At 45.4% G+C, this 9,035-nt stretch overlaps 1 long non-coding RNA gene across 4 annotated transcripts in view; it reads right to left on the reverse strand.

The window, feature by feature from the left end:
* LOC141584876 (uncharacterized) overlaps positions 1 to 8,453 on the reverse strand; it is a 28,012-nt gene extending 19,559 nt beyond the window's left edge. For all 4 annotated transcript variants that reach the window (XR_012518143.1, XR_012518141.1, XR_012518144.1 and 1 more), the window contains exon 1: positions 8,234 to 8,453. This is a non-coding gene — a long non-coding RNA (uncharacterized LOC141584876). The remainder of the gene's footprint in view (positions 1 to 8,233) is intronic.
* Between the last annotated feature and the right edge of the window lie 582 nt (positions 8,454 to 9,035).

Here is a 9,035-nt window from a genome sequence, read left to right on the forward strand (position 1 = left end):
CTTAACATACTGATCTCCAGTTCCATCCATGTTGTTGCAAATGACTGGATCTCATTCGTTTTTATGGCAAAATAGTACTCCATTGTATCTGGGTACCATATTTTCTTTATCCACTCATCTCCTGATGGACACTTAGGTTCCTTCCAAATCTTGGCTGCTGTGAACAGTGCAACAACAAACATGGGGGTGCAGATATCTCTTCAATATACTGATTTTCTTTCTTTAGAGTATATACCCAGCAGTGAGATTGCTGAATTCTATGGTATCTCTATTTTGAATTTTTTGAGGAACCTCCAAACTGTTCTCCATAGTGGTTTTACTAATTTACATTCCCACCAACAGTGCACAAGGGTTTCCCTTTTTCCATATCCCTGCCAGCACTTGTTATAGCCTGTCTTTTGTATAAAAGCCATTTTAACTGGGGTGAGATAATATCTCATTGTAGTCTTGATTTGCATTTCTCTGATGATCAGTGATGTTGAGCACCTTTTCATATGCCTGTTTACCATTTGTTTGTTTTTCAAGAAATGTTTGTTCACATCTTTTGCCCATTTTTGATCAGCTTTTTTTTTTTTTTTTTTCTGAGACGGAGTCTCACTCTGTCACCCAGGCTGGAGTGCAATGGCAAGATCTCAGCTCACTGCAACTTCTGCCTCCTGGTTCCAAGCAATTCTCCTGCCTCAGCTTCCTGAGTAGCCGGGATTACAGGTGCATGCCACAACACGCAGCTACTTTTTGTGTTTTTAGTAGAGACGGGGTTTTACCATGGTGGTCAGGCTGGTCTTGAACTCCTGACCTAGTGATCCACCCGCCTTGGCCTCCCAAAGTGCTGGGATTACAGGCATGAGCCACCATGCCCAGCCTATTATATTTTTTTCTACAGAGTTGTTTGAGCTTCTTATATATTCTGGTTATTAATCACTTGTCAGATGGGTAGTTTGCAAATATTCTCTCCTAATGTGTGGGTTACCTCTTCACTTTGCTGATTATTTCCTTTGCTGTGCAGAAGCTTTTTAACTTGATGTGATCCCATTTGTCTGTTTTTGCTTTGGTTGCCTGTGCTTGTGGGATATCACTCAAGAAATTTTTGCCCAGACCAATGTCCTGGAGATTTTCTCCAATGTTTTCTTGCAGTAGTTTACAGTTTCAGGTCTTAGGTTTAAGTCTGTAATTCATTTTAATTTGATTTTTGTATGTGGCAGGAAATATGGGTCTAGTTTCATTCTTCTGCCTATGGATATCCAGGTTTCCCAGCACCATTTATTGAAAAGAGTGTCTTTTCCCCATGTATGTTCTCGGCACCTTTGTCAAAAATGAGTTCACCATATGTGTGTGGATTTGTTTCAGGGTTCTCTATTCTATTTTATTGGTCTATGCGTCTGTTTTTATGTCAGTACCATGTTGTTTTGGTTACTATAGCTCTGCAGCATAATATGAAGTCAGGTAATGTGATTCCTCACTCACCCACTCACTCAGCCACCCACCCACTCACTCACCCACTCACCCACTCACCCACCCACTCATCACACACCTACTCACCCATTCACCCACCCGCTCACCCACACACTCACCCACTCATCCACTTACACACTCACCTCCTCACTCACCCACTCTCCTCCTCACTCACTCACCCACTCGCTCACTCACCCCCCACGCACCTCCTCACTCACTCACCCACTCACTCACTCACCCACTCACCCACCTCCTCACTTACCCACTCACTCACTTACCCACTCATTCACTCACTCACTCACACACTCACTCACCACTTACCCATTCACCCACTTACCTCCTCATTCACTCATACCTCACTAGCCCACCCATTCACACATTCACTCACTCTCTCACCCACCCACCCACTCACCCACTTATTCACTGACTCTCCCACTCATTCACTGACTCTCCCACTCATTCACTCATTCACTCGCTCACCCACTCATTCACTCACTCACCCACTCACTTGCTCATGTGCTCCGCTCTAGCCACATTGTTCTCCTTGTTGTTCCTACAACTTTCCAGCCAACTCCTGCCTTAGGCCTTTGCTCTGGCTATGCTTTCTGCCTGGAATATTCTCTTTTACTTACTAAGTTTTTGCTCAAATGTCATCATCTCAATTAAGTCTACCTTGATTGTACTATTTAATTCTGCAAACCGCCTCCGCTTCCAGACCCACATGCACTTTGACTTACTTCTTCTTCCCTTCATAACACTTACCTCTTCTAATATTAAGTGATTTATGATATTTTTAGTTTGTTGTGTGTTTCTGCCTGCTAGAATTTAAGTACAAAAAACACAGGAATATTCTTCTTTTAATTCCCTGCTATTTTTCTGGTAGCTGTGCTCTTGGCACACAACAGACACTATAAATATTAGTTAAATAAATGAATGAATGAATGATTGAATGTGTTCCTATTTTTTCCTTAACTGATTTATGACCCCCGAGCAAGAAATTTCTCTTCTTTGGGCCTATTTCTTCCCTATTAAAGGATGAGATTGGTTCTTTCTAGTATGTTCAGGGTTGCACAGCATCCTGCAACATCTTCCAGGATTATGGACAAAGCAAACTCAATCCAAGTTTTCTGCCATTCAAATTGCGTTTAGGGGACAAAAATCATGGAAAATGAATTTCTTGCTATAGGAAATAATTGACCTGGTCATTTACTACACTTTTCCCTAATGTCCATCTTTGCATACCTTTGGAACTAGATATCTAAGGAAAGGAGCCTGGGGCCTCATTAAGAAGCCCCTCTGAAATGGATATGTAGAGTATGATGCTCTTTGTGAAAAAAATATATATATATTGAGACAGTCTCACTCTGTTGCCCAGGCTGGAGTACAGTGGTGCAATCGTGGTTCACTGCAGCCACAGCCTCCTGGGCTCAAGCAATCCTCCTTCCTCAGCCTCTCAAGTAGCTGGGACTACAGGCATGTGCCACTACACCCAGCCCATTTTTGTATTTTTTATAGAGACGGCATTTAACCATGTTGCCCATACTCCTTTGTGAAAATTAAAACACAGAAAGCCATACTATATACTTCTGTTGCCTTCTCATCTGTATAGACAAGTATAATATCCATGGCAGTCAATCACCAATTCCATTAATGTGATTTCCCCTGAGGATAATGGTGCAGGCGGGGATACCTAAGATTGTGGGCTATAGCTATATCAGTGCTTTATTTATGAGAGAAAGAGAAAACTTCTGAAGCAAATATTTCAAACTCTTAATGTTTGTGAAATCCAATGGACAACTTCAGTACTTTTTCCTAGTTCTCTGACATAGTTTATAATGGAAAGAAAATGGCTTTTAAGCAACTTCAATAGAAAAGGGAGCCTACACTGGGCATGGTGGTACGTGCCTGTAGTCCCAGCTACTCACTCAGGAGGCTGAGGCTGGAGGATCGCTTGAGCCCAGGAGTTCTGGGCTGTAGTGTGCTATACTGATCGGGTGTCCGCACTATGTTCAGCATCAATATGGTGACCTGAGGTGATCGGGGGACCACCAGGTTGCCTAAGGAGGGGTGAACCAGTCCAAGTTGGAAATGGAGGAGGTCAAAACTCCTGTGCCGATCAGTAGTGGGATTGTGCCTGTGAATAGCCACTGCACTCCAGCCTGGGCAATGTGGAGGTGGCCCTGGGACATCACTCCTTGGCCAGTGACTTTTCCTTATCTGGTTAGAAAATAGGGATGGTGTTTAGTGGAGATTCGTTTATCTTTACCTTTGAGCACTGATTCTAATCTGACTGATAACAGCAAATGGTTATATAAAGGTATGAGGGTATTTCTGTTCCTTCTTTATTTTGAAATTCTGGCTCTGCTCTGCTGACCAACAGCCTCAGATAGATTCCCACAGATAGATGCTCTCATTTCACAGAATCCAAATCCCATCCCAGGCCTCAACCCTTCACATCCCGATAGTCACAGGAGTACCCATGACTCTTTCACTATGTAAGACCTTTAATGTATATTTGAAGATACAGTTAAGAAAACAAATCTGAGTGCAAAATAAAGCGTGTCTTTGGGGAACAACAAAATGGACCTACATAATGAACCTCTCAGTTTAAAAATAAATGTAGTCTCCTACATGCCAGTCACTGCTCTGTATACAGGTATGAACAAAATGGACAAGTCCCAACTCTCATGGAAGTTACATGTGTGGGTGCTGCAGTAGCATGAACAATGAGAACACAAATGACATGTCCATTCCTAAGTGGGCAGAGTTCTAGAAACTATGAAAAATTGAGATGATCTGCCTATGTGCTGGCTTCTCCCTCCTTCCAGAAGTAAGCTTTGATGAAAAAATACACAAACTAAAAATTATGAATGTCCAACACACCCATTCCTTCCTTTGAAGGCTAAGATGAATTGGATCAAATCTTGAGAAAAATCATTGTAACTTCCACCTCCTTGGGAACAGCTCAGTCCCCTGAAGCCCCTCTTGTCTTCAGACCTTGTCTTACCCAAAGCCTCTCCCAAAGAGTATCTGAGTTACAAAGAAAAACAACCAAGGCAGGTGGACTACAAAGTCAGGAGATCAAGACCATCCTGGCTAACACGGTGAAACCCTGTCTCTACTAAAAATACAAAAAATTAGCCAGGTGTGGTGGTCTGCACCAGTAGTCCCAGCTCCTCGAGAGGCTGAGGCAGGAGAATCACTTGAACCCAAGTGGCGGAGATTGCAGTGAGCTGAGAACATGCCATTGTACTTCAGCCTGGGTGACAGAGTGAGACTCCGTCTCAAAACAAAGGAAAGGAAGAAAAGAGAAAGGAAAAACGAGTTTTGCTTCAGCCCCTGCCATGGCCTAGCAGTATATTTTACTACTTTTTGTCTCTCTAGATTTGCCTATTCTGGACTCTTTGTGTAAATGGCATCCTATGATATGTGGCCTTTTGTGTCTGACTTCTTTTACTCAGTATAATGTTTTCAAGGTTTATTCCTGTTGTAGCATATTCAGTATTTCATTTTTATTGCCAAATAATATTTCATTGCATAGATATACCACGTTTTGCTTATCCACTCATTCACTGATGGACACTTAGGTCGCTCTACCTTTTGATTATTATGAACAGTGCTGCTATAAATATGCATGTGCAAATTTTTCTGTGGACGTATTTTCAATTATCTAGGAGTAAAGTTGCTGGATCATACAGCAACTCAATATTTAACTTTCCGAGACACTGCCAATCTATTTTCCAAATGGTTGCCCCATTTTACTGTCTGATCAGTCATGTATAAGGGTTCCCATTTCTTCACATCATCACCAACATTGTTTATGAGCATCTGCTCCTTTCCCCCCCCAAATCATCTTTTTTTTTTCTCAGATCCCTCACTTTTTGCTCTGGCTCATAAAATACCTCTAAATGTTGTTGAAATGTCAAGATTAATTTGAATCAAGGCTTGGGTACTCCCGTGGGGTAAGAGAACCCCACAAGGTTCCTGCTTTTGTATTTGCTCTTCCGACTCACACCCACCAAAAAACTCATTGCTCACTTTCCATATCAGGTGTTTTTCATCAGATTCAAGCACTGTTAGAGACTGTTTCTGAGAGAGACCCACCATCTGTCTTTTTGAAGTCAAGCTTATATTTCCTGAACAAAAGAAAATCCAGCTTTAAGCTTCCCTACTTCTGGTTAGCTTCATTCAGGACTTTCTCCTCTGACTGTTTTACAAAAGACCTTGTCAAATACTGAGCTATTTCCAATCTCTTTCTCCTAGCACCTTCTTCTCTCTTTTCCTGTGTTTTTAATATGCAGATTTTCTACTTGCATTTGGTTGATTCTTCAAGCTTCTTGATTGCATCTTTACACCTAGTCACTTCCTCGGAGTCTTTATTTTCTATCCTGGTACTTCCAAATAAGGTCTTTATGGCTCTAACTTATCTTCATACTGCTATTATTAGAGCTTCTTTGATTTATTTAAAAATATCTCGACACTGTTCCTCAGTGACTAGATGCCATTTTATCTTGAAGACAAGAGGCTTCCCCAGAAGAAAATACCCTGCATTGCAGGTTTTCTGATCATTTTAAGAAAAACAATCCTAAGATCTTCAGACAGGCTGTTCAGGATAATGGAGACTGTACTCATGCCCAGTATAAAGGATGAAAGGGAGGGAATATTAACCAAAGCAGCCTTGACGCCACGACCCAGTCTGTTAAGAAGAACATTTTTTGAAAGTCCCCCAATTCACATGGGAGCCACACTCAACATTCTTTATAGGTGTTGAAACAATCTCAGAGGGGCTGGCTGACAGGGTCTGACTCTAAAGGTCTTTCTGTTGCATGCTGTTGCTTCCCCAAATGAGAGAATGGGAAGCTGAGCTCTAAGTTGTGGGGTTTCCTCAATCATCCTGAAATACCAAATATATGCATGTGTGCATATATAATGGTGTAGGATATATATTGTGTAGGATATATATTGCATGACGAAAAGATGACTTAAAAAAAAAAAAAAAAAAAAAAAAAGCTAAAGTCCCTGAATAAATCTTACAGCTCCGGGCAGCATCTGGACAGAGAATTCCAGAGTCTTCAACAGCCAGCAGGAGTGACACCAGCTGAGAGAGCACATCCCTTGGTCCCCAGGATTTCCCATCCAGTGGGAAGGTGGGGAATCCCCAGCAGAGCTAGAGCCAAGCTGTCTAACGTGTGGGGCTCTTGCTGGGGGTGACTGGCACATTTTCTCTTTCCCTGCCTGTCTCGCTTACCTGAAGGGCTTCTCTGCCTTGCTCTGACCCACCCCATATTTAACTTTTCACTCCCTTCATTCCTCTGAGTCCTGGCTCCTTACCTCAATTCTTGCATATCTACAGGGGGGCTCCATCTCTCCTCCCCACCCCCAACATGTCCTTAGTAATAGTAATAATAAAATAGCTCACCTGCTGTGAGACGAAGACTTGTGAGTGCTTTACACAGATGAACTCACTTAACCTCTGAAACAACCCCATCGTATATGCATTCATATCATCCTTGTGAAGCAGAATTGAGGTCTCCAGAGATTAGGCATTGGCCAAGGGTCACACAAGTATCAGAGCTGGGGCATGAACCCACACACACTGTCTGGTTCCAGAGTCTGGTCCCTCAATCATTATCTGCTGGGCTTCTTTTACCGCCTTTACATTTGATTGAAGCAGCTGAATCTTCGTATGGATTACAAGAGTCTTAAAGCAAGCTTCACGTTTTCTCTGGATCCCATGATTTCTACATCTTCATGGCCATGCTTATAACCATGTTGCTTTTAATTTACATTTCATCTTCAGTGAAAAAATCAGTGTTTGTAAAATGCTCAACACGAGCTTGGCCCGCAGTAAGTGCTCAATAAAAGCAGCTGCTATACACTGTTATTAATAACTATTATTAATCCTCCTCCTCATCATTGTGAAAACAAGGCTCACAAACAAACTGCATGTATAAGAAAAGGTGTCAAAACCCGAATCCTGGACTATGAGTTACATATTCTACTATCTTTCAACTAAACTGTGCGGTTCTTACTGGGTAAATGCAGCCAAGTAAAACATGGTTTTCTACTAGTGTGGACAATACGTTCATTTCAAGGTGCCCTCAAATCCATGATCTGTCTGACCCGGTGCAGAGAACAAGCCCTCTCTGCGTTGCCTCTGGGAAAGGGCCTCCCCTGCGGCTCTGCGGGGCTCGCTGGATCTTGTTCTCCTCTCGGGGTTGGAGTACCCCAATCCTGAGTAGCCGCGGGCCGAAACCCGGTCCAGGGACCCCGCGAGGTCCCTGCGAGGCGCCTCAAAAGCCAGCCTGGAGCCCCGCAGTGGGGCGGGGGAGAATTCTGGGCCCGGGCTTGGGTCCTGGTCCTCCCGGCATCACCTAATATCAACACCCCTCTCCTCAAGTCCCCCCCGAAGGCATCAAGCCAGGCCCCTCGTCGCTGCCTCCCCCGCGCCCTCCTGTCCCTCCTCCTTTCCTCGCCTTCGCGCGAGACGAAGCGGCCAACGATGTCCCGAAAGCTGGGCGTCGGTGCCTCCCCCTCGGCGCCCCTAGTCGGCTCACGGGGACCCTGGAGACCAGGGCCACAGCCAGGGGCTCCCCACACCGCGCCTCCAAAGAGCCTGGCGTCGAAAGCCGCCCGTCCCGGTCAGCGCGGCCATGCGGGCCGGGAGACGGGTCCCAGCGCCTCCCCAGGCCGGGGGCGGCGGCCGCCCCCACAACTGCACCCGCGGACACCTGGGCGGAACCCCAAGCTCGCAGCGAGGGGACTTTGGAAGTCAGATTACCTGGATACTGGTTTTCTCCGCATTCATTTCCCTTCGTTTCCCGAGTTCCACCAAGGGGAATTCAGGCGCAGCGCTTTCAGCGGCGCAACCGGGTTAACTGGGGAGCTCCGGGGACCCGGGCGCGACTGGGACCTTGCCCCGGGAGGAGCAGGGCCCGGAGGTCAGCGCGGAGCGGTTACCAGGCAGGACCTCAAAGGGAGGGAAAGACCGTCCTCCTCCGACCCGGAGACCCCGCCCCTCCAGAGGGACCCCCCCCCCCCACCTCAACCCCGCCCCGCTCGCGCCAGTTCCCAGCCCCAGGCGGCGCTACCGTGACCTCCAAAGAGCACCGACGGACACGTTAAAGTTCTGCCCACACCGCACCCTAAGGGTGGGCTCTTCTGAGGGTCTGTCTGCCCTCGGGAGGATGTGACCGGAAGAAGATTTGATTGAAGCAGCAGGATATTGAAGCATAAGGACTACAGGAGTCTTAAAATAAACTGCACCTTTTCTCTGGATTCTGTGATCGCTGCATCTTCTTGGCCATGATCATAACCCATGCTGCTTTTAGTTTCCATTTCATCTCAGCATTTGCTGAGGTCCTGTTGGAACTTTCTAGTCCTGAGGCAGACTCCTTAGCAGGCGTTGAGAGAATAGCAAGGGTAAGCAGTGCCCCTATGTGGCCGAAACGGTGGTAGGAGACCCGACGGAAAACACAAAGGCAAATCGCCGGATTTGAGGTTTAGCCTCGCTTTTACAAGTTTCTCCTGCACCTTCCGCCCGGGCAAGTCTGGCTTTGATTTTGTTTTGGACGCGTCAATGT

Source organism: Saimiri boliviensis, chromosome 6 (genome assembly GCF_048565385.1).
Source record: "Saimiri boliviensis isolate mSaiBol1 chromosome 6, mSaiBol1.pri, whole genome shotgun sequence".
Lineage (NCBI taxonomy): Eukaryota > Metazoa > Chordata > Mammalia > Primates > Cebidae > Saimiri > Saimiri boliviensis.